At 49.1% G+C, this 25,604-nt stretch overlaps 1 protein-coding gene and 1 long non-coding RNA gene across 4 annotated transcripts in view; one reads left to right on the top strand and one right to left on the bottom strand.

The window, feature by feature from the left end:
• Positions 1–8,696, bottom strand: part of CPNE4 (copine 4) — a 1,706,709-nt gene extending 1,698,013 nt beyond the window's left edge. The window contains exon 1 of one of the 2 annotated variants that reach the window (XM_069648719.1): positions 8,106–8,696. The gene's annotated coding sequence lies outside the window, so the exon portion shown is untranslated. The remainder of the gene's footprint in view (positions 1–8,105) is intronic. The other variant, XM_069648721.1, reaches the window with a different exon arrangement.
• The window catches only part of LOC138570108 (uncharacterized), a 208,019-nt gene continuing 190,653 nt past the window's right edge, over positions 8,239–25,604 (top strand). For both annotated transcript variants that reach the window (XR_011303403.1, XR_011303402.1), the window contains exon 1: positions 8,239–8,356. This is a non-coding gene — a long non-coding RNA (uncharacterized lncRNA). The remainder of the gene's footprint in view (positions 8,357–25,604) is intronic.

Here is a 25,604-nt window from a genome sequence, read left to right as displayed (position 1 = left end):
AAGGACAGGCAAAGCATCACTCGAGCTGAAGGGGGAGACCTGTGGGTACCACTCTCCCTAGAGCAGAGAAAGGGCAGGCAAAGCATCACCGGAGCTGAAGGGGAGACCTGCGGGTACCACTCTCCCTGGAGCAGAAAAAGGGCAGGCAAAGCATCACCGGAGCTGAAGGAGAGACCTGCGGGTACCACTCTCCCTGTAGCTGAGAAAGGGCAGGCAAAGCACCACTCGAGCTGAAGGGGGAGACCTGCGGGTACCACTCTTACCACTCTCCCTAGAGCAGAGAAAGGGCAGGCAAAGCATCACCGGGGCTGAAGGGGAGACCTGCGGGAACCACACTCCCTGGAGCAGAGATACCAGTCTCCCTGGAGCAGAGAAAGGGCAAGCAAAGCATTGCTCTAACTAGAGAAAGGCATATGCCGGCCCCATCCTCCTCTAACGGGTACTACACTTTTAGGGTCTAAGGAAAGTAAGGCACACCGACAATCTAGTAGAAGAAAGACACCTGCGTGTCCCACTCTCTCTAGAGCTCAGAAAGGCCGGCAACACACCACTCTATGTGGGCCGCTCTCTCTTAGGCAACACTCTCTCCACTGTTCATAAAGTCAGGACAAACACCCCCCTAGCTGAAGCGTAACCTGCGGGTACCACTCTCTGTGCGGATGCCATCAGGCAACCATCTGATTGGAGGAGAGGGGGGCAGGAAATGGGGCACTCTGCCTGAAGGGTAACCTGCGGGTACCACTCTCTGTGTGGATGCGGGTGCCATCGGGCAACCATCTGATTGGAGGAGAGGGAGGCAGGAAATGGGGCACTCTGCCTGAAGGTTAACCTGCGGGTACCACTCTCTGTGGATGTGGTTGATGGAAGGGGGTTGCCTCTCTGGAACTCATGAAGGCAGTGGACTCAGTACTCGATCTAAAGGGGGAGAACTGCAGGAACTACTCAATATGGGGGTGGGGGAGTACACCCACCACTCTAACATATGGGGAGAAAGGCATGGAACCCACCACTTGAGTGGAAAGAGGCCTGTGCGTACCACGCTGTGTTCTTTGGGAGCAGCAGGGGAGGTACTCATTTCTATGAAGCTCAGAAAGGCAGACAAAACACCCCCCACCAAGATGAAGAGAACTGCTGGCCCCTCTCTCTGGGTGGAGACGAGAAAGAGTAGGCCCCACCCTCCCTGAAAGGAAGGGGGTTAAGCAAGACACCACTCTAGCTGCAGTTCACCTGCGTGTCCACTCTCGCTCTAGAAGTGAGAACGAGCAGGACTCACCCTCTCTGGAAGGAAGGAGGTTAAGCAAGACACCACTCTAGCTGCAGTTCACCTGCTTGTCCACTCTAGCTCTAGAAGTAAGAACGAGCAGGACTCACCCTCCCTGGAAGAAAGGAGGTTAAGCAAGACAACACTCTAGCTGCAGTTCACCTGCTTGTCCACTCTAGCTCTAGAAGTAAGACCGAGCAGGACTCACCCTCCCTGGAAGGAAAGAGGTTAAGCAAGACACCACTCTAGCTGCAGTTCACCTGCTTGTCCACTCTAGCTCTAGAAGTAAGAACGAGCAGGACTCACCCTCCCTGGAAGGAAGGAGGTTAAGCAAGACACCACTCTAGCTGCAGTTCACCTGCTTGTCCACTCTAGCTCTAGGAGTAAGGAAGAGCAGGCCTCGCCCTCCCTGGAAGGAAGGGGGTTAAGCAAGGCACCCCTCTAGCTGCAGTTCACCTGCTTGTCCACTCTCGCTCTAGAAGTATGGAAGAGCAGGCCTCGCCCTCCCTTTAATGAAGGAGGTTAAGCAAGACACCACTCAAGCTGCAGTTCACCTGCTTGTCCACTCTCGCTCTAGATGTAAGGAAGAGCTGGCCCCACCCTCCCTGGAAGGAAGGGGGTTAAGAATGACAACACTCTAGCTGCAGTTCACCTGCTTGTCCACTCTAGCTCTAGAAGTAAGAACGATCAGGACTCACCCTCCCTGGAAGGAATGAGGTTAAGTAAGACACCACTCTAGCTGCAGTTCACCTGCGTGTCCACTCTAGCTCTAGAAGTAAGAACGAGCAGGACTCACCCTCCCTGGAAGGAATGGGGTTAAGTAAGACACCACTCTAGCTGCAGTTCACCTGCATGTCCACTCTAGCTCTAGAAGTAAGAACGAGCAGGACTCACCCTCCCTGGAAGGAAGGGAGTTAAGCACGACAGCACTCTAGCTGCAGTTCACCTGCGTGTCCACTCTAGCTCTTGAAGTTAGAACGAGCAGGACTCACCTTCCCTGGAAGGAATAGGGTTAAGCAAGACACCACTCTAGCTGCAGTTCACCTGTGTGTCCACTCTAGCTCTAGAAGTAAGAACGAGCAGGACTCACTCTCCCTGGAAGGAAGGAGGTTAAACCAGACACCACTCTAGCTGCAGTTCATCTGCGTGTCCACGCTAGCTCTAGAAGTAAGAACGAGCAGGACTCACCCCTCCCTGGAAGGAAGGAGGTTAAGCAAGACACCACTCTAGCTGCAGTTCACCTGCTTGTCCACTATCGCTCTTGATGTAAGGAAAAGCAGACCCCACCCTCCCTGGAAGGAAGGGGGTTAAGAAAGACACCATTCTAGCTGCAGTTCACCTGCTTGTCCACTCTAGCTCTAGAAGTAAGAACGATCAGGACTCACCCTCCCTGGAAGGAATGCGGTTAAGTAAGACACCACTCTAGCTGCAGTTCACCTGCGTGTCCACTCTAGCTCTAGAAGTAAGAACGAGCAGGACTTGCCCTCCCTGGAAGGAAGGGAGTTAAGCAAGACACCACTCTAGCTGCAGTTCACCTGCGTGTCCACTCTAGCTCTAGAAGTAAGAACGAGCAGGACTCACTCTCCCTGGAAGGAAGGAGGTTAAGCAAGACACCACTCTAGCTGCAGTTCACCTGCGTTTCCACTCTCGCTCTAGAAGTGAGAACGAGCAGGACTCACCCTCTCTGGAAGGAAGGAGGTTAAGCAAGACACCACTCTAGCTGCAGTTCACCTGCTTGTCCACTCTAGCTCTAGAAGTAAGAACGAGCAGGACTCACCCTCCCTGGAAGAAAGGAGGTTAAGCAAGACAACACTCTAGCTGCAGTTCACCTGCTTGTCCACTCTAGCTCTAGAAGTAAGACCGAGCAGGACTCACCCTCCCTGGAAGGAAAGAGGTTAAGCAAGACACCACTCTAGCTGCAGTTCACCTGCTTGTCCACTCTAGCTCTAGAAGTAAGAACGAGCAGGACTCGCCCTCCCTGGAAGGAAGGAGGTTAAGCAAGACACCACTCTAGCTGCAGTTCACCTGCTTGTCCACTCTAGCTCTAGGAGTAAGGAAGAGCAGGCCTCGCCCTCCCTGGAAGGAAGGGGGTTAAGCAAGGCACCCCTCTAGCTGCAGTTCACCTGCTTGTCCACTCTCGCTCTAGAAGTATGGAAGAGCAGGCCTCGCCCTCCCTGTAATGAAGGAGGTTAAGCAAGACACCACTCAAGCTGCAGTTCACCTGCTTGTCCACTCTCGCTCTAGATGTAAGGAAGAGCTGGCCCCACCCTCCCTGGAAGGAAGGGGGTTAAGAATGACAACACTCTAGCTGCAGTTCACCTGCTTGTCCACTCTAGCTCTAGAAGTAAGAACGATCAGGACTCACCCTCCCTGGAAGGAATGAGGTTAAGTAAGACACCACTCTAGCTGCAGTTCACCTGCGTGTCCACTCTAGCTCTAGAAGTAAGAACGAGCAGGACTCACCCTCCCTGGAAGGAATGGGGTTAAGTAAGACACCACTCTAGCTGCAGTTCACCTGCATGTCCACTCTAGCTCTAGAAGTAAGAACGAGCAGGACTCACCCTCCCTGGAAGGAAGGGAGTTAAGCACGACAGCACTCTAGCTGCAGTTCACCTGCGTGTCCACTCTAGCTCTTGAAGTTAGAACGAGCAGGACTCACCTTCCCTGGAAGGAATAGGGTTAAGCAAGACACCACTCTAGCTGCAGTTCACCTGTGTGTCCACTCTAGCTCTAGAAGTAAGAACGAGCAGGACTCACTCTCCCTGGAAGGAAGGAGGTTAAACCAGACACCACTCTAGCTGCAGTTCATCTGCGTGTCCACGCTAGCTCTAGAAGTAAGAACGAGCAGGACTCACCCCTCCCTGGAAGGAAGGAGGTTAAGCAAGACACCACTCTAGCTGCAGTTCACCTGCTTGTCCACTATCGCCCTTGATGTAAGGAAAAGCAGGCCCCACCCTCCCTGGAAGGAAGGGGGTTAAGAAAGACACCATTCTAGCTGCAGTTCACCTGCTTGTCCACTCTAGCTCTAGAAGTAAGAACGATCAGGACTCACCCTCCCTGGAAGGAATGCGGTTAAGTAAGACACCACTCTAGCTGCAGTTCACCTGCGTGTCCACTCTAGCTCTAGAAGTAAGAACGAGCAGGACTTGCCCTCCCTGGAAGGAAGGGAGTTAAGCAAGACACCACTCTAGCTGCAGTTCACCTGCGTGTCCACTCTAGCTCTAGAAGTAAGAACGAGCAGGACTCACCTTCCCTGGAAGGAATGGGGTTAAGCAAGACACCACTCTAGCTGCAGTTCACCTGCGTGTCCACTCTAGCTCTAGAAGTAAGAACGAGCAGGACTCACTCTCCCTGGAAGGAAGGAGGTTAAGCAAGACACCACTCTAGCTGCAGTTCACCTGCGTGTCCACTCTAGCTCTAGAAGTAAGAACGAGCAGGACTCACTCTCCCTGGAAGGAAGGAGGTTAAACCAGACACCACTCTAGCTGCAGTTCATCTGCGTGTCCACGCTAGCTCTAGAAGTAAGAACGAGCAGGACTCACCCCTCCCTGGAAGGAAAGAGGTTAAGCAAGACACCACTCTAGCTGCAGTTCACCTGCGTGTCCACTCTCGCTCTAGAAGTATGGAAGAGCAGGCCTCGCCCTCCCTGGAAGGAAGGAGGTTAAGCAAGACACCACTCTAGCTGCAGTTCACCTGCTTGTCCACTCTCGCTCTAGATGTAAGGAAGAGCAGGCCCCACCCTCCCTGGAAGGAAGGGGGTTAAGAAAGACACCACTCTAGCTGCAGTTCACCTGCTTGTCCACTCTAGCTCTAGAAGTAAGAACGAGCAGGACTCACCCTCCCTGGAAGGAATGGGGTTAAGCAAGACAGCACTCTAGCTGCAGCTCACATGCGTGTCCACTCTAGCTCTAGAAGTAAGAACGAGCAGGACTCACCCTCCCTGGAAGGAAGGGAGTTAAGCAAGACAGCACTCTAGCTGCAGTTCACCTGCGTCTCCACTCTAGCTCTAGAAGTAAGAACGAGCAGGACTCACCCTCCCTGGAAGGAATGGGGTTAAGCAAGACACCACTCTAGCTGCAGTTCACCTGCGTGTCCACTCTAGCTCTAGAAGTAAGAACGAGCAGGACTCACTCTCCCTGGAAGGAAGGAGGTTAAGCAAGACACCACTCTAGCTGCAGTTCACCTGCGTGTCCACTCTAGCTCTAGAAGTAAGAACGAACAGGACTCACTCTCCGTGGAAGGAAGGAGGTTAAACAAGACACCACTCTAGCTGCAGTTCACCTGCTTGTCCACTCTAGCTCTAGAAGTAATAACGAGCAGGACTCACCCTTCCTGGAAGGAAGCGGGTTAAACAAGACAGCACCCTAGCTGCAGTTCACCTGCTTGTCCACTCTCATACTAGATGTGAGGAAATACACGCTCAACTCTCCCTAGAGGGGGTGAAGACAGGCAGTAGAACACTCTATTGTAAAGGGGAGGCTTGTGGGTGCTTCGCTCTCTCGCTCGGGACCGGTCGTTGCGGGCACCACGTTCTATGGGGCTCAGACATGCAGTCAGAGCCCTGCTCTGCCCGCAGGAGCATAGGCGCAGACCCCACTGTCGCTCTCTCATTGGAGACTCCCTACAGCTCAGCAAGGCCGACACCACAACACTCTCTGAGTGGCATATGGCGCTCCATAAGGATGGAACTGTGCGCTGCAGGCATAACTCGGCCTCTGTGTAGTTCAGAAAGCCAGACAACATACCACTACCGGCGAGGAGGTGGGAGGCGGAGGGAGCAGGCCACTCGCTTGCTTGCTGCGTGAACTTTCCAGCACCCCTCTAGACAGAGAGGTGCATGCGCGCGCTCTCTCGCTCTCCCTCGCTCTCTCCCTCGCTCTCTCTCTCGCTCTCCTTCTCCCCCCCTCTCTCTCTCTCTCTCTCTCTCTCTCTCAGCGAGGAAGTGCAGGCGCATTAGAACACAGAACGCCCCGGCGCCTCGTCGCTGCGGGAAGTAAAGTCCCTGCATCTCTCTTTGGACACATCACCCTCGCCGGAAGTGGAGAAGAGCTGGCGCCAGAGCGTTACAGAGTGTACGCCTAGCTCTCCCTCCCTCTCTCTCTCGCTACATGTGGGCACGGTGTGGGCACCGCCCTCTCTTGAGGTGAGAACATGCCAGTCGCACGTTCTTTTGAGGTGAGACAGTGTTGACAGCCGGCACCCAGGAAGTGGGAAAATCAGGCACCATCCCTAGCGCTGATGAGGGGAACGCGCCGACGCCACTGTGCACGCAGATCCAAGGGTGGCAGGTCTGAGTAGCTCTTCCCATCGCCTCTTTGCATTCTGGTAACTGTAGTTCCGTTTTAAGCCACCGGACCGGGCGAGCTTTAAAGACACCACTTCATGTGGACTTCAGAAAGTGCAGGCACCCATTTCTTAAGACGTCGGAAAGTGCAGGCGCCATTCTTTCCGCAGGAGGACAAGTGCCAGCAGGATTCCCCCATGGGCGGGGAAAGTGCAGGCACCGAGGGGGAGAAAGTGGAGGAGCCAATCTCACTGAAGGTGAGAAAGTGGAGGTGTCACTACCCAAAGAATGAAAGTGCCGACACTATGCCGTCTGGAGGTGGAGCAAGCGCAGACCACACTCTCACTGGAGGTGAGAAAGCAGAGGTGTCACCACGTAAAGGACTGGGGAAGTGCAGGCGCCATTCCCACTTGAGGTGGAGAAGTGCAGGCACCATTCTCACTGGGGGTGGGGAAAGTGCAGGCGCCATTCCCACTGCAGGTGGAGAAGTTCAGGCATCATTCTCACTAGGGGTGGGGAAAGTGCAGGCGCCATTTCCACTGGAGGTGGAGAAGCGCAGGTAACATTCTAACTAGGGGTGTGGAAAGTGCAGGCGCCATTCCCACTGCAGGTGGAGAAATGCAGGCACCATTACCAATGGAGATGGAGAAGAGCAGGCAGCATTTTCACTAGGGGTGGGGAAAGTGCAGGTGCCATTCCCACTAGAGGTGAAGTGCAGGCACCATTCTAACTCGGGGTGTGGAAAGTGCAGACGCCATTCCCACTGGAGGTGTAAAAGTGCAGGCAACATTTTCCCTAGTGGTGTGGAATGTGCAGGCGCCATTCTCTTTGGAGGTGGGGAAGTACAGGCACTAGTCTCCCTAGAGGTGGGGAAAGTGCAGGTGCCATCCCCACTGGAGGTGGAGAAGTGCAGGCACCATTCTCACTAGGGGTGGGGAAAGTGCAGGCGCCATTCCCACTGGAGGTGAAAAAGTGCAGGCACCATTCTCACTAGGGGTGTGGAACGTGCAGGTGCCATTCCCACTGGAGGAGTAGAAGTACGAGCAACTTTCTCCCTAGGGGTGGGGAAAGTGCAGCTCCATTCTCTTTGGAGGTGGAGAAGTACAGGCACCATTCTCCCTAGGGGTGGAGAAAGTTCAGGCGCCATTCCCCCAGAGGTGGAAAAGTGCAGGCACCATTCTCCCTACGGGATGTGGAAAGTGCAGGCGCTCTTCTCTTTAGGGGCGGGGAAAGTGCTGGCACCATTCTTCCTAAGGGCGAGGAACGTGCAGGCGCTCTTCTCCCTAGGGGCGGGGAAAGTGCTGGCACCATTCTTCCTAAGGGCGAGGAAAGTGCAGGCGCCATTCTCACTGGAGGTGGAGAAGTGCGGGCACCATTCTCTCTAGAGGTGAGGAAGTGCAGAGGGCGCGCTCGCTACAGGCGGGGAAAGTGCAGACGTCGATCTTTGAGTGGGGAAGTGCAATCAGCTGGAGCAAAAAACATGCTGTTTTCAAAGTTGAAAGTGCCGGAACACCACGTTCACACATACCCGCTTAAAAGAAATAAGTCTGGAAGACGTACCTTTGTAGAAATAGCCAATAGAAAACGAGTCTCCAGGGCTGCTGTGGCTTGCTGTAAAAAAATCCCTTTTATTGCTTCTTCTTGGCTTTTTTTTTAGCTCCAGCTGACGGTGATCACGCTGCTGCTGGAGGCAGGAGAAGAGTCTGGTCCTTGCGGGGCCCCGGGCTCCATCCTTCAGCGCATGGGAGATGGCAAGAGGAGCCGGTGGTGGTGAACGAGCAGGTACTGGGCCGCCGGTGCCCGGGCAGCAGGTGGGTGACAAGGGCAAGCAGCGGCCAGTAAGTGGGAGGCGAAAGCAAGAAGTGGAGGTGGATGCCCGTGGCTTGGAGATCGCGGCGCCGCCGTAGAGAGAAATCCCAGCTCCGTTTGCCAGGCTGAGCCCAGACTGAGCTGCCGCCGCCTCTGGCGTGAGCGCCGTCGCTGCGCCCCCTGGGGCTGGCCGGGGGTATCTGCAGCGGGGAGGCTCAGCTGAGCACTGAATTCCCCAAGCACCTGCGCGCACTCTCCTCTCCTTTCTCGCTCGGCTTCTTCTACTTCTGCGTGTCGTCCTCTCCCGCTGCCCACTTTCTCTCTTAATCCTCGCCGTTCCACGGATATCCCTCCCTTCCTTTTTTCCTCTGCCCCCCCCCCACTTTATTGAATCCTTTACTTTCTATCTCTATCCCCCTCTCTCTCTCCCCGCTCTCGCCACTCGCTTGTGGTGTGATTTCACCCCCCCCCCCTTTCTTTCTCTTTATCTCCGCCTTGTTCTCCCCCTTCCTTCCTTTCTCTGACCCATAACTCGCATAGCTCCACTCTTTCCCTTTCTCCCCTTTCTCTCTCTAGAAGCCTCGGACCACATCGCCCATTGACACAGAGCGCACCGCCAATGACATGCCCCAGGGCTACCGGACAGTGCCATCGCTACCCAATGACTTGGAAACGCTCAGGGGCAGCCATAGATCTTCGCAAATGTTGCCCCAAGTGATTGTTTGTTTATTTATTTGGTAGCGCGCACCGAACCCTTAGGTAGGTGGGCGCAACAGGACAAGTAAATGAGCACCATCACATTTCTCAACAACAGGCGCCCACCTCACTGAGCTACCTTGTCCCAATGCCCCCTGGTGGCACTCTCCGTCTAAAGTTGTAGCCATGCTCATCTCCATTTTTTTTAAAAACCCCGCTTTCCTTGTTTTTAACATTCATTTTAAACACCCCTTACTCCCGAAATCAAGGAGACCCTAACAGTTACAACACCCTGATGCTTGAAATGTGCTAACCTGCACAGCACAAGACACCCTTGTCGATTGCCCTACTTGTCTCCACATCACAGAATTTTTGGACACGAGCATCTTCAGAATAAAAGCTGCAGGTGTGTATGCATGATTACCTGCTGTTTTCATGTCAGTTTAGACACATGGCAGGCTAGCTAGAACACACCATGCGTATGTCGTGCAGGCATTTACTGTGGAGAACACAGAGGATGGGGGGCTTTGGAGTGCCACTGGCCGCTTCCCACTGAGCTGTGACTTGTCAGGGAAAGGGGCCATTAGCACTCTCCATTTCACACATGTGTCTGCCCGAGCCAGGTCATAAAAGATAAGACTTAAAAGAAATATGCGCCAAAAACCCAACCCTTTATCATGATTTCACAGAAGCAAACCTCAGTGTTTTTACACTTCGAAAAGCACCCATGTCCTCGTTTTCGGGAACGAGGATGCGTACCACATAACAATGTAAGTGCCACCACCGGGTCCCAAGGAGGCCCACTCTCCATTCACTACATCGTCAAATTGCGACAGGGTCTTTACCTGTTCTAGGTGACCTGTAGTGCCTGATTTGCCAAGATTCGTTTTGGAGCAAATGAGGAGCTGGCCATAGCAGCTCTTATTTCAGCCCTGTATCTTATGCAAAAACAAGATAGAGCGGCACTCCTGCAATACCTGTCTTGCCAGAGCACCGTTCCAGCCCAATCCCACTACCAATTGCCTAGAAATCCATCAACTATAAGTAGCCTGCTATAAGGAGAAGGTGACTGAGTGTACAAATCGTGAAGCATTTAGAGGACTTAGAAGAATCCACTCAGGCAGAAAAGCATAAGCCTCACAGTCAGGGCTTTAAGTGGACCAGGGCTAGCCAGGGCTCAGCCCTGGCAGTCTCCAAGTATTGCCCCTGAGCCAGAGCTCTGCCAGGGCACTCGAAACTGACTTCCCTGCCCCAATTTCTTCACCATAATAATGCAAATAAAAATGAGCAGGAGTACAGCTCTTCTCAAGTAGATGTCAAGTTCAGCCATGTTTAGAATCACAATATCAGTTACAGAAATTTGAAATTAGGTTTCTAAGCACAGAAGGGAAATTATAAAAAAAAGACATTGTTTGATTTTTTGCTGAACATTCTATCAAAGTATTGTCATTAGAATAATTTTAATTAGTACGAAATAATCATGGATTTCTTTCAAAAGGACTGTGGGATTGTGACCCATTTTCATTTGAGGTTCCATTTTATATTTGAATATATTGATTTCAGTCAAGGCTGTACACATAATTATTTTTAATTCATCTTTTAAAGTAGAATTTACCCCCTTTCAGTGCACAGATCAAAATTCGATCGGCTCTGTTAATTACATAGGCCCCACCTCTTTTAAAAGTGTATTAGCTACTTTGGATTAGAGGCCGCTCAAGACCCTTTGGCCCTGTGCCCAAATATTGCATCATGACGCCTTACAGTACCCCTCGATTTCTTACCTCACTGAAAGCGCTGCTCACACCCGTGAGGCTACACTGTCCCAATGAGTATTAATGCTTCTGGTTTACAGATATTCCACAGTTAGGGTGACCTTGCAACAAAAGAAATAAGAAGAGAGCCTGTTTGCATTACTTGCTGAAATGGTTTGCACTTGAATCACTCTCACAGACTTATTTAAAATATAACATTTTGTGATGATTCTTATATGCCCAAACTGCTCTTTGTTTTTATGCAAATCGACGGGCTGCGTTCCATCTGCAGGTGCCTCCCCCCAGCTGCCCTTTATTTGGTTGCTTGAGGAGCAGTGGCAGATTTAAGGCAAAGGGCCCCGTGGGGAGCACCTGGTGTGGGCCCTAGGTGGGCGGGTCATGGAGGTGGAGCTTTGGGTGGGCGGAGTTAAGTGTGGTCACAAGAGCAGGACGATGAGAAAGAGGGGCGAGGGAGACAGAGAGGGGCAAGGGAGAAGTGAGATGAAGGGATGAGAACGAAGGAGAAAGAAATATAAGTAAAGACAGGGAGGCTTGGAGAGGTAGTATGTATAAAGTAAGTAAAGAGAAAGAAAGATGGAACATAGGATGGAAGAGGAAGTCGTGGGGGAAGGGCGATGGAGTTAGAGAAGAACACAGGTGAGAGAATGCTAGAGAAACAGATGAAAAACGAGATAGGGCGATGGAGGGGAAGGGAGAATAAGGGGGGCAGGACAAGAAAGATAGAGAAACACACTCAGTTAGAGAGCCACAGAGGTAACGAGGAGGGCCTCTGAGGGCAGCCTGTGTGCTGCAGGGGAGCCGTGCAGCTGCTATACGCAGTGCTGCGGTCCTCTGAGCTGGGCCCTGAGTCTCTGACTTACCGGGCCAGGGATGGTCCCTCTCCTGGGGCTTCCTTTGGGGCAGCCTCCAACTTCAGGGCGCACATCAGTGCAGATTGCACTGTTCGGGGCCGCAGCCTGTGTTCACTCCATCCAGCCAAAGGCAGGCATTTCCCTTCACTGGTGCAGGTCGTGATGGGGGAGTGGGAGGCTTTCTCATTCATGACTGTCCCCAGCTCAGGGTGCTTTTCACAAGAAAAGCCCACCAAGAATGTTGTCCCCTTCACGGCTTTGGACTGTAGTGTAGCGCCTAGGGAAGGAAACCGCGGCGCTAGCGAATAAGACAAGACACTTGGCCCCTACTTGGTTCCCTGCCTCCAACACAGCCAACATGTAACTCATACCTGGTGGCCTGCCTCCCCATTCCCAAAATAACAAATGCACACCCTGAACAGTTCTGCTCTTCTTTCACAATTTTAGGCTAAACCTTTGACACTGTGAAAGAAGGGCAGAACAAGCGCACACACGACTCAACTCGAACTGGAGTGACATCACAACAGAAAGGGCCTTTTGCTGTGTGGAAGGGGTGGGGGCTGGGGCAGGGGCCCCGTCGCCATTTGTCTGCCTGGCGACCGTTAGATCCGCCTCTGTTGAGGAGATTGGGCACTCCTCGACCTGGCCTGTGCTCCGACTCTCAGTCCCTCCCACACCTCTGACGACTTCCTTTCTTCTGCACCCCCTGCAAAAAGGGGGGTTTCCAGGGAAAATTTCAAATTCCAGCACAAGGCATCTCAGAGATGCCATAGGCCCCACCTGATGTTCTCCAGTTTTAATCTTTGTCAATCAGTTTAAGATAGCAGGTGCAAATCTGAGGTTCTCACGGCATCTCCTGGCATCTCCTGGCTTGCTCCACTGGAAGTCTTTGTGAATTAGGCTCTTAGTATATAAGGCAGAGAGAGAGAGAGAGGGAAAGGGGATTCCTGAATGCAGTTTGGATGGAATGGCACGTGTTTTTGCTTGGTCATCACATCATTAATGTGTAATTTAGTGTGTGTGGCAGAAAACATCACAACAGAGTCTCTTGCTACCATACAGGATGGCTAACTAGCAATAGATTAATTGAATGCTTGAGAAGAACCATGATTTCAACCCTTTGCTTAGCCTGAGATGGCTCTTGGCATCTGAAAGGAATTCTGGGAGCAAACAAGAGAGGGCGGCCCCACTGTACCCATTTCCTTCTTCCTTGGAGCTGGATTTGATGGGGAGAATTGCCACTGAGATTCCTATTACAAGATCAAAGCGGTCTGGAAGCATTTTAGGAGGGTTATATCTGGTAGGTAGCCTGGGGTATTTCCATAGAGTGTTTTGTGTCCAATTAGGAGAACTTGACATTTGTATGTTTCCTCCTTAGGGAGCCAATTTAAGGATTGTAGAAACAGGTTTGATATAGTCTCAAAGCTGGACCTCTCTCAAGGCCTGCACCTAAGGCCAGGAACATGTGTCTCTGCTGGTCCTGCTAACATCGGAGGACTTGGCCCCCTGAGTACCTCCCCAGCACCATTGCTCAACATGCCTGCATAGGCCTTGCAGGATGGCCTACCCACCTAAAGATGGCCGCCGCAATGTCCTGCCTCCCCAGGCAGACCGCCTGCATCACCTGTGCTTCTGGCCTGTGATTGGCCACTACCTAGCCTCATCTTCGAACCCCGAACGAGCCAGGAAGCACAGCCGGCCCTCACTCAAGGTCTGCACCTAAGGCCAGGAACAGGTGTCTCTGCCAGTCTCAGCCGGCGATGCAACAATGCTGCCAGTCACCATCGGCTGCCTGCTGCTGCATAACTCCTAACCCGTTATCACAGCACTCTCAGGTAAGCCTCTTGTGCCCCACAGCTCCGCGCTCAGACCTGAACCTGTTAATATGCCTCACCCTGCCCCACACCCGTCGGACCTCCTTTACTTCCATGGCTCCCCCTTGCCCACACTATCGATCGTTTTGCTCACGTACGACCATTGCCATTATGCCTGCCCAGCTTGAGCTGTACTTTCCGCCACTCCCCATGGCTCCTCTCCACTTCGCGCCCCCTAGGGCATACCTTGTATACCCGACCAGCCTTCGCCAGATCTGACACTTCCAGCCTTGCTCTGTATATGATTTTGCTTGTAACCCACCTGATTTGATACGTCCAGCCTTGACTTGATACATCGACTTGCTCTGTGTATGATTTTGCTTGTAGCCCACCTGATTTATACGTCCACCCTTGCTCTGTGTATGATTTTGCTTTTAGCCCACCTGATTTGATACGTCCAGCCTTGCTCTGTGTATGATTTTGCTTGTAGTCCACCTGGCTTATACGTCCAGCCTTGCTCTGTGTATGATTTTGCTTGTAGTCCACCTGGCTTATACGTCCAGCCTTGCTATGTGTATGATTTTGCTTCTAGCCCACCTGACGTGATACGTCCAGCCTTGTGCTGTGTATGATTTTGCTTGCAGCCCACCTGATTTGATACGTCCAGGCTTGCGCTGTGTATGATTTAGCTTGTAACCCACCTGACTTGATACGTCCAGCCTTGCGCTGTGTATGATTTTGCTTGTAGTCCACCTGGCTTATACGTCCAGCCTTGCTCTGTGTATGATTTTGCTTTTAGCCCACCTGACGTGATACGTCCAGCCTTGTGCTGTGTATGATTTTGCTTGCAGCCCACCTGATTTGATACGTCCAGGCTTGCGCTGTGTATGATTTTGCTTGTAACCCACCTGACTTCTGTATGATTTTGCTTGTAGTCCACCTGGCTTATACGTCCAGCCTTGCTCTGTGTATGATTTTGCTTGTAGTCCACCTGGCTTATACGTCCAGCCTTGCTCTGTGTATGATTTTGCTTGTAGTCCACCTGGCTTATACGTCCAGCCTTGCTATGTGTATGATTTTGCTTTTAGCCCACCTGACGTGATACGTCCAGCATTGTGCTGTGTATGATTTTGCTTGCAGCCCACCTGATTTGATACGTCCAGGCTTGCGCTGTGTATGGTTTTGCTTGTAACCCACCTGACTTGATACGTCCAGCCTTGTGCTGTGTATGATTTTGCTTGTAACCCACCTGACTTGATACGTCCAGCCTTGCGCTGTGTATGATTTTGCTTGTAGTCCACCTGGCTTATACGTCCAGCCTTGCTCTGTGTATGATTTTGCTTTTAGCCCACCTGACGTGATACGTCCAGCCTTGTGCTGTGTATGATTTTGCTTGCAGCCCACCTGATTTGATACGTCCAGCCTTGCTCTGTGTATGATTTTGCTTGTAACCCACCTGACTTGTGTATGATTTTGCTTGTAACCCACCTGACTTGATACGTCCAGGCTTGCTCTGTGTATGATTTTGCTTGTAACCCACCTGACTTGATACGTCTAGCCTTGCGCTGTGTATGATGCCTGTCTAACTGTAAGCACTGCAAGTAACATAGAAGCAACAGCGCCTTGATGCCTGAGGGTTTAGTGCGCTTTACAAATGTAAAATAAATAAAAAATAAAAATGATCTAAACTTGTGATCTCTTGTCTCGGGTGGATAGCTCAGGGGCAACACGCTCACCTTGAATGCAAGACGACGCAGAGCAACACAGGTGCGATCCCTGGGTCCACTCTTAGAAACCTCCGGGTACTAACCGCGTTATAAATACCCAATCATTATCATCATCTCTCAGGCCGCAGAGATTTGCCTGGTTTTTCACTTGGCCGCAAGGATGCAATTGGAACCTTCCCATGAAGTCTTACAGTGGTCAAGATTAGTGGTGAGCATTGCTTTAGCGAGGATCGCAGAGCTGCGTTGTGCCACGGATCCATCAGCTTCCTCTGGAACTTCAGGTGAGATAGCTCATGACAGAATGGCGTTGACGTGGGCCTCTTAAGTGAGCACCGCCGGGGCCAGATGAGGACCAGGGTGTTGGCTTTCTTGGCTATGGTCCACGGTTACCGAGCTGGCGCGTCTAATGAGCACAGTGAGTATGGATTTGAATGATCCTATTCTCAGAAATTCTGGCATAATTCTGGTTAGGGACAGTCATCCAGGATGTCACCGGGCTGGCGGCGGAAGAGATGAGCTCTAGTTGGACCCCACTGTTCCTTGGATGGGGATCGACAGCTGATTGTGATCAACATTAATATGAGAGCCAACACTGGCAGAGCTGAGAATAGCGCGTAGAGGGCACGGGTAGATTGTGAAAAGAGTAAAGGAGTGGCTAGGATCCCAAGGGTCTCTGCGGGTCAAAAGTTCAGGCGAGGCACTATAAAAGCAGAAGCATACCTCGCTGTACCTCTTAATTAGAAAAAGGGCGGTTTCATGAGGATTGTGGTAACAGTAACATTGTACATGTTAAATATCACTTGGTTTTGAAATGCCACCCAATTAGGAGATGGAATTACATGCAATGGTTTAGCACAGAATACATAGGAAGTAATGCATGGGATCAATATGGGGTGTTTATCCCATTCAGTGCTTTCTACCCACCCCATGTGGTAAATAATGCTCCACATAATAAGGTGGTAATAAAAAAGGAGGTATTAAAAAAAAATAATAATAATTGCCCCCGTACTCATAAAGAGGCCCGCATTTATTCTAGTTTACTATGAGTGAGCTGCACCACGAACTGCAGTGCCACTGTAATGCTACGTCTAGCAGTGCCGCTGTAATGCTACGGCTAGCAGTGCCCCAGTAATGCTACTGCTAGCAGTGCCGCTGTAATGTTACGGCTAGCAGTGCCGCTATAATGCTACGGCTAGCAGTGCCGCTGTAATGCTACGGCTAGCAGTGCCGCTGTGGTGCTACGGCTAGCAGTGCCGCTGTAATGCTACTTCTAGCAGTGCCGCTGTAATGCTACGGCTAGCAGTGCCGCTGTAATGCTACGGCTAGCAGTGCCACTGTAATGCTACGGCTAGCAGTGCCGATGTGGTGCTACGGCTAGCAGTGCCGCTGTAATGCTACGGCTAGCAGTGCCGCTGTGGTGCTACGGCTAGCAGTGCCACTGTAATGCTACGGCTAGCAGTGCCACTGTAATGCTACGGCTAGCAGTGCCGCTGTAATGCTACGGCTAGCAGTGCCGCTGTGGTGCTACGGCTAGCAGTGCCGCTGTAATGCTACGGCTAGCAGTGCCGCTGTGGTGCTACGGCTAGCAGTGCCGCTGTAATGCTACGGCTAGCAGTGCCACTGTAATGCTACGGCTAGCAGTGCCGATGTGGTGCTACGGCTAGCAGTGCCGCTGTAATGCTACGGCTAGCAGTGCCGCTGTGGTGCTATGGCTAGCAGTGCCACTGTAATGCTACGGCTAGCAGTGCCGCTGTGGTGCTACGGCTAGCAGTGCCACTGTAATGCTACGGCTAGCAGTGCCACTGTAATGCTACGGCTAGCAGTGCCGCTGTGGTGCAACCGTAGTGTCACCGGCTGTAGTAAAAAAATGCAACTCAAATAAGCTCAGGACATTTTCTATAAATCATGATTAGCCCCTTTTTCAAACATACGTTTTTTTTTAAAACAAATATTTGCTTAGAGGTTAATATATTTCGTTAAACAAGGTGCAGGCCAGAAGTCCTCCTGCTCCAGGAAACCAGAGAAGCTTAAATGTGGACAGTCACCAAACGATCCCCATGTCACCGGCATTGCAGTTACTCGGTCTTGACATGGAAGATAACAAAAAATAATAACAATTGACAATCTGCACACAAAAGACATGCTATACACATAGAGTGTACAGTATGAGCACCGGAATGGACGCACACGTACAGGACACAATTCTCTATAGATCACTGCAAAATGTTGCCACCGTGGAGCTTAATTTTCAGCCATACAAACACATCAATTCTTGAGCAAAACCATGCAACCATATTTAGCTCAATTCACAAAGACACATTGGAGACAATTGGAGATGCCCCGAACCTCTAAAATGTGCTCCTTCTACCCGAGTCATCATTTACAAAGGCTTCAAATGGAGCAAATGTAAAGCTTCCCAGATCATCTTGATAGGGACGTAATTTAGGGGTCGCCAGAGGTCGTAACTGCGACCTCTGAGGTGTCACTTGCGACCTCTTTTTTTTAATGCAAGCTCCTGGGCTGTGGCCAGCACCATGTGGCTCTTTACTTCGGGAGTGGCTGGCTTTCTCGTTCAGGCCCCTTAAAAAAAAGAAGAAAAATAAGAACACGAGGGTCACAAGTCTAACACTTTCAGCACTGACCCTAAATAAGAAAGAATAGGAATACCAAATAATGTGTCTTTCTGGAATTCTATGCAATAATTGCTAGGCTCATTAAAGGTTTATTTCAGGCACACTTCAGGGGGTGAGTCACTGATTTTGTCAGTTCTTGAACGCCTCAACTAAGCCTTTCATCCTTCTGAGGTCGACAAATGAGTACCAACACAGGTTGGGTGATCTTGGGTGTACATTTTTTCTATATAAAGCGCTTAAGCGTAAGTGCTATATAATAACACATCATTATCATTTGGACATGGACGTCTGCTTGCATTCACAGTCATTTGGTAATATGGGCCTATACACACTGATCTTATGGCGATCCGTTCTTATATGAAATGTACATCACATTATAATGATATCGTAACCATATTTCTCGTAGTGTACAATGCTATGTGATGCCACTTCCTGTTTTACCAACAGATGAAAGGTTGTATCCATCGCTTTCCGCAATATCGCTTCGGAGTGGGGTCAAATGACATCACTTCCTGTGATGTCATCAGGGGGTCAAGGGTCGTGTGATGTCACTTCCACTACCCCTGGCATTCTGGTGAAATGACGTCCCTGATCTGAGATGTTCTTGAGCTTTGTGAACTGAGCTCAATCTGTCCTAATCACCTTTGCATCGGGCAATTAAATCGACACGTTTTGGCAGAGACTCAATTACCATCAGTTTACACGTGCATAACGGTTCTGTTTTCAGGGTTTTCTGTCCCAACCATTGTATTCGTCATTTATATAGCACCACTCCCCTATTTGTATGACCTCAATACGCTTTGTGGTTGGATAATCCTAGGGGACTGAAGTCTGTGTATGGGGCATTCTAAGAGTTAACTTTAAGATGTGTGCATGCATTCTGCCAGGTTAGGTCTTAGGAGGGCTGGCTAGGCTCCAGTAAGCAGCCTGTAGGTCTGGCACGTGGTTAGGTGCTGTTGATGGTTTAGGATAGAGTGCTAGTGCATAAGACTCAATGTGTGTCCAGCTAGGCCAAAATATTTTGTTGTTTGTCGCTGTATACTAATGGCAGAGGTGTTGATGCATGTCAGGTGTTTCAGTGAGGATGGCTACGCAAGCTGCTAGACCAGATTTGTGCAGCCATAGATGCATTCTACAGTGCAAGGATGGTTGGCCATGCCTGCGGCATGTGTTCCGAGACGTTGTGCAAGTTATACATACCTTAAGCTCTGATGGGGTTCATCTTCGATGTCACCTTTCCTTGGTCCAAAACGATTGGCTGCAATCTATAATACTATCTTTTCAATAAATGTCTTTATATGAAAATTGCATCATTTAACATAAAATATTGTATTTTGATTTATTGAGTGGAAATAGTTTTGACTTGAAACACTAACAACAGTAGCACCAGTCATTGGGGCAATGCTGTAGAATATCCCTTATAGTAGAGGGAACCGGGATAAGAAACTGACCTGTAGAGGATGGGTAAAAACATGTTTACATAGGCCAGAGAAGGAAAAGGACAGACCGTGATCCAAGAAGAGGGTGGATATATATGGGATGAAAAGTTCAATATATAGTGGTGCCATAGATGGGGTTATCATGGAGGCAGCAGTGGTGTGTTGGGATATAGGGAGTGTTGTTCCAGAGCTGGAACCTCAGGAAAGATTGTATGGAGTGGTTGGTGATGTTATTGTGGCATATGGGGTAGTCAGGTCCAGTGGTGATACGCAAGGAGTGAGAAGGAGGGCAAGCAAAAGGATGCACAGGATTGCCAAGGAGTGGAATGATTAAGGTAAGCGTTAAAGCAAAGAGAGCATTGATGTGCTGTTGGCAGCCTTAGCCCGGTGGGTCCGTTGGCTGGGCCTGGGATGTTTGCAGCCAGTAGTCGTCATGTACTGTTGTGCAAGTCTATGGGTGTTTTTGTTTTGTTGTTGCAATGTAGTGAAGTTTGTGCGGTTTGTTGTGCTGTAGGTTTGTGGATGTGTTTGGTTTAGAGTTGGAGAAGTGTATGCAGAGGGGGAAATTGTTAGTGCAATTGGTTAGTTGACATCTCTATCCTGAATTGAGGTGCTGGGCTTGTGTAATCTCCCCAGATGGGGTTCAGGAGCTCCCCTGTGCCTCTGAGCTGATGTGGCCCGTCTGGCCTTCAAGGTCCCTTTCAAATCTGACCCCTCCTCCACCAGCCTCCCTCGCCGCCCTACCTGTCTTCCCTTCCCACTCATACGGCCAGTGCACCTGCCAATGTCCACAACTCAGCTAGTGTGGTGATTGTCAATGTCCCGACAAGTTCCACAACACTGTGGTACCTGGTGGCAACTAAGTGGAGAGTGCCGGTGTTGGGTGGGATTAGGGTGGGGATGTTTACTCCGTCTCTATGGGTGTCGCTTGTGTTCCACTCTACCCGGCGTCACCCGTCCAGGTGACGTGGGAGCTTCTCAGTCGGTTCTGGGAGTTGTCCATTTCCACTCCAGTTTAGTCATCCCTTTTCCTTGTTATTTATTGTTTTGGTTTTCAGTTTGAATCAGTTGTGTAGAAGAGCCAGGTTTTTAGTTATTTCCTAAACTTTAGGTGATCTTTGGTGTTTCTTATTTCTTTTGGGATGGTGTTCCAGGTTTTTGCGGCTAAGTGGTAGAAGCAGGTGCCTCCAAGTTTTTTCGTAAGGTATGGTTTTGGTTCCAGGCGGCTATCGTTGCTTGACCTGAGGAGTCTTGTTGGTTTGTAGATTGTTATTTTCTTTTGTAGGAATTCTGCTCCTTGTCCACTGATTGCCCTATGCGTTATGCACATTGTTTTGAAGGTGATGCAATGTATTACTGGGAGCCAGTGTAGTGTTTTTAGGGCAGGAGTGATGTGTTCTCTTCTTGATAGTTTGAGGGGTAGTCTGGCTGCTATATTTTGGATCAGTTATAGTTTCTTTAGGAGGTATTCTGGTATTCCGAGGTAGAGGCTGTTTGCATAGTTGAATCTTGACATGATGATAGTGAGTGTTTTGTGCGTGAAGGAGAGGAAAGGTAGGATTCTTCTTGCCGTGTGGAGGACGAAAAAGCATTTCTCAACTTGCATTTATTTGTGGTTCTAAGGTTAAGGTGTTGTCCATCATGACTCCAAGATTTTTTACTACCTTAGATGGTGACAGTGCGGTTCCCATTTCGTTGGCCATGGGATGGCGGTTTCGTTCTCTTGGTCTTTGGATATGATCATGATTTCTGTCTTTCCTGGGTTGATTTTCAGGTTGTTGGCATTCATCCAGATGAAGATGTCCTTTAGACACTCTATTAGGGTTGAATGATCGGCTTGGGTGTCTTTGATTTTGTAGATGATTTAAGTATCATCTGCATAGTTGTAGCATGTAATGTTGCATTTTTTGAAGATTCTGATAACCGGGGTCTGGTAGATTTTGAAGTACAGTGGTGATAGTGAGGATCCTTGTGGCAGCATAAAAATGTCATGGAAAAGACATGGTGTGTGTTGAGAAAAAGTAATGCATAAAATGTTTCACATGCAAAATGCTATCTAACATTTGAAAATAAAATCCCAGTTTGTTTCCATGAAAAGGTTTCTGTAGGCCCGAGGCAAACCCTTTGCTTGCTGTGAAACAAATTTCACAAAAGGATTCCCCCCATGGAAAGCCTGACCAAGCTATTTTACAACTGCAATAAAATGTGGACTGTCTGAAGGGTGTTGTCCCTGAAGGCTGGCTCTGTGCAGAGGCAAATGGCCCTTGCTGGTGCATCCCGGGATTGTAAAGACAAGGTGTAAAAACAGGGACTACAATTGAGAGCAGCAGAACTTTGAAAAAAATACAAGAAATTGATGACTTTCAGATCAGAATAGTGGTCCCCTCCAGATAAGAGTACAGACCTTGTGACATCACAGGGCCGACCCGGCTCATTATCTACAGTGGGGGATTTGTCTGTAGCAAATGCATCACCTGTTTACAAGCTGTAAACAACTGAAAAACCAACTTCAAAGAGACTAATAAAACACTTGCCCAGAGAGACAAATGGCATTGAAGACAGGAGGCCTCCAATTTGGATATCCCAAAGATTTGCTATTCATTTAAAAGGAGTTTTTATCATGTAGGCCTTTTTCTCAGCAACAATAAGTAGGATTTTCCTAATTTATGTGTCATTTGTAGATGATTTCCATTCGATTTTGGTGACATTGAATTAATTCACCTGCGACTTAGGGAACTGTAATGGCCAGTTAAACTAGGTTCCTGGCTGATCTGAAAATGTCCAGAACTTAAGAGTTGGTGAAATGGTGACAGGTGAAATTGTGAACGTGGCAAGTACAAAACATGCTCATAACTGTTATGCTTTCTGTGAAAACGGTGGATAATTGCCAAACGGTTGTGCAAAATGGTGCAGACCTGGCTGTCATTTTATTTAATGCAAAGATATAATTGACCAATTTGTGAAGAAATCTCTGTCCTGAAGAAGATGGTCTAAAACACCAATGCACCATCGAAACCCGTCGACCATATCTGTTGTGGCTCCTCCACAACACCATGAGATATTCCCGATATCAACAGGGGGTACAGTGATAACTCACAAAGAACATACACAGTGCGGGTTCCCTCCACAGCAAACCCCAGAGATAGTGGGGTTTGTGTTTTTAAGAAAAGATACTATGTTTTACATTCCCAGCGTTTGGGCAACCATCAGCATGCAGAGATAGTAGAGCCATCAGGGTAAATAAAGATGCCTAAAATCCTAATGACCCAATGCAAAAATCAAGAGGAAATATCGAGGCTGAGTACCCCAAAAGGAAATACACAAAACACAGGCATACAAGGATTCACAGATCTTTATTCTAAGACTGTACAGTTTACAAAGAAACAGAGTATCAGATAGCTATCTGGCCCTCAGTACATCACAGCGAATACCAGCCCTTTCGGTGTCAGAAGTGAGCGGTACTGGACATCTAAACAGTTGTGCATTTTATACATTTCCAATAATACTGTGAAGCCCCTCTACAGGTTAATGATACTCGGTCTAGGGTTCGTGCCGAGTTCACATCTAGTTTGCCCAACTATATGCATGTGGATCATCTTCAGTTTACATGTCAACAAGTCACAATGGCAACAGTGTATTCTCAGATTTAACAATAAGCCTTAACACATGTCTTATACAATGCAATTCAGCCAGTGTCCACGTTCAGTGTTGGCACAACATTGTAGTTGATGTATTTCCGTGGATCGGACTTGTTGGCGCAGGTAATCCTCTGTCTACAAGTCAGACATGGGACAAGGTCTCTTTACTCAACCCAAACATTCAGCCAACGGACAGTTTACATATTAAGTAACAAACAAAGTGCAGGACGGCTCAGTTACAAGCGGGAAACACTATCCACCATTTCAGAACACAGAACTACTTTAGAATAGAAATCAAAATGGCGGACGGACCTAAAATGGCGGCTAAGTCGATCTAAGATCAGAGCTTTGAAACGTGGTTTCCCTCGCAGAGCGACTAGGCTTAGGCCAATATATACAATAAAGGAGGCACGATATGATATCCTGTTTAACAAACACTCCTTTTGGCCTAAGCCAAGCGCTAAACTACTTCTAGTCACTTTACGAGTAACTCCATGTCTCAATGTCCATACATCCTGAATCACTGTCGGAGATATCAATTGCCATGAGGTTATATACTGAGATTTCCTTCAGCACAAATTCATTAGATATTTTCTCTGGGACGTATACCTTGTGCCCTAATGTAGCTATCGCTTGTGCACAACATCCCCCTAACATCGAACACATACCAGGAAGACATTGTATACAACAACAAATAAACAACAGAATACCTAAAATAATCAGTAAGACCGAAAGTAGTTTCCATTCCCAAGATGGCAAGAAGTCCCAGAACCAAACGCTAAGATCCCAGTTTCCCTCAGGAACATGCACTTCTGAACTAAGGACATGTAGATTTTGTATTGCTCTGAAAATCGTTGGGGAGGAATCTGGCATGAAAACACAGCAAGCGGACTCCACTAATTTACATACCCCACCACGCTCAGCCAGGATGGCATCTAATGCCATCCGTTTCTGAAGTGCCACTAACCTTATTGCTTTTTGTTCTTAAGTCATGTTATAGAGTATGTCAGTGGTCCGGTTGATGGTCCTCTCCAGTACTCTCGCTAGTCTTCTGATATTTTCAGAGTTTAGTATTTGTCCCCAAAATGGCAGGAAGGATTTAGCTACATCACCCAGAACTTGTGCTGAAGTATCGCCACTCTCATCCCGCCATGGACGGGCCTTTGGAAATTCTACAGTACTAGCAATGAATACCCCGGTTAACAGAATCCCTAAATAACAGGTTCCCTGCCAATCCCTGGGCAACCATGGAAATGCTACATTACCGCAAGCAAAGTAGACAGGTTCACCTACATACAAAGGTCTGTCCTCACTAGTCAAATTCGCAATGTTGGCGCAACCCTTGAAATCACCCATTGACTGAGTACCATTCCTCTGTATGCAGAAAGAAACTGAATCAGGGCTGTGGTTAACAGTATAAGAAGGTGGCGTGGCATCCTTATTGCATATAGGAGCCATCTTGAAAGAGATCAAAGATTGAAACGGACGGGGCAGTCTATCAGAAGGCTTAATAGAAGCAACATTAAGCTTGCTCCTATTCGCGAAGAGTGAGCATCCCAAGGGCGTTAGAACTCGTTTCTCAAAATCGTTCAAGTTAGTTCCATCAAAGTTCCCCGAGATGCTATCGTTCCATCGTCCAAAGAATAATGCCCTTAGAGAAGCATAGCATGCAATTGTCAAAGGTAGAGGATGAATATACCAACCCAGCCCCTTATCCCCGTGTTGCGGTAAATGCGAGCAGACCCAACAATTGGATTTATTGAAAATGGCATGTGTAGCATTCATAATGAGTAATAGAGTATTGTTATGGTAACTCTGTCTGTGCTGAGAGTCTCTAGGAGATAGAGTGTTCATATGCACAAAAGGCATAGAAACAGTGGGTACATTTTCAGTAGGTATCATATTTTCCAGCGGATGTACTTCTTCCAGATACCAGAAACCTAAGGCAATGACTATTGTAAAAGCAGTTAACATTATCACAAGACAACAATACGTTTTCGGGGCCCACGCATTCGATTGTTCATTTTCATGGCCGGTCACACAGTCTCTTATCTGTTCCGTATGAGTGGGAGCAGTTGCAGGCATTGTTTCTTCAAACGATTGCACCAAAGTTAATTTGCTGGCGATCTCCAGATCGAGCGTCTTCTTAGTCCTTTCACAAACCCTAGCCAACAGAATCCTCTTATGTACAAAAGATCAGGCCAAAGAGACAAGCCCTTCGACGATTTTCCTTGATGGCACAGCCGAACCGTGCAGTAAGTCTAATTCCTCGGATGCAGATCGTACCTTGTTATCCCTGGTACTGAATGATCTGTGAACAATGTGTCGTTACTTCCTGATGGAAGCGGCAAGCTCAAAGCAGGATCTGACACAAGATTCGAAACAACTTTTGAAAATGGAACTGTTGGAGAGTGTGGAGATGAAGTAACTGTTTCCCCAGGCCCCACAGGCTCAGGGAGAGTCTCCGACGCACTCTTGATGCTGTTTGATGACAAAAGATCGTTGGTTACGGTATTGGGGAGGGGTTCTGTGTCTTCTGTAGCATGTGGCAAAGGGAAAGGAATCCTCTTGATGTGAGACGCGTGGATCCAATGCTTCCTGCCTGCCACTCGCACTGCCGTCTGTGTGACCAGAAGAACTTGATGCGGGCCCCGCCAACGAGGTGCGAGGCAAGAAGATT

Source organism: Ambystoma mexicanum, chromosome 2q, assembly GCF_040938575.1.
Source record: "Ambystoma mexicanum isolate Mex_15411 chromosome 2q, UKY_AmexF1_1, whole genome shotgun sequence".
In the NCBI taxonomy this organism is placed as follows: domain Eukaryota; kingdom Metazoa; phylum Chordata; class Amphibia; order Caudata; family Ambystomatidae; genus Ambystoma; species Ambystoma mexicanum.
This window is presented reverse-complemented; position numbering and strand designations above follow the sequence as displayed.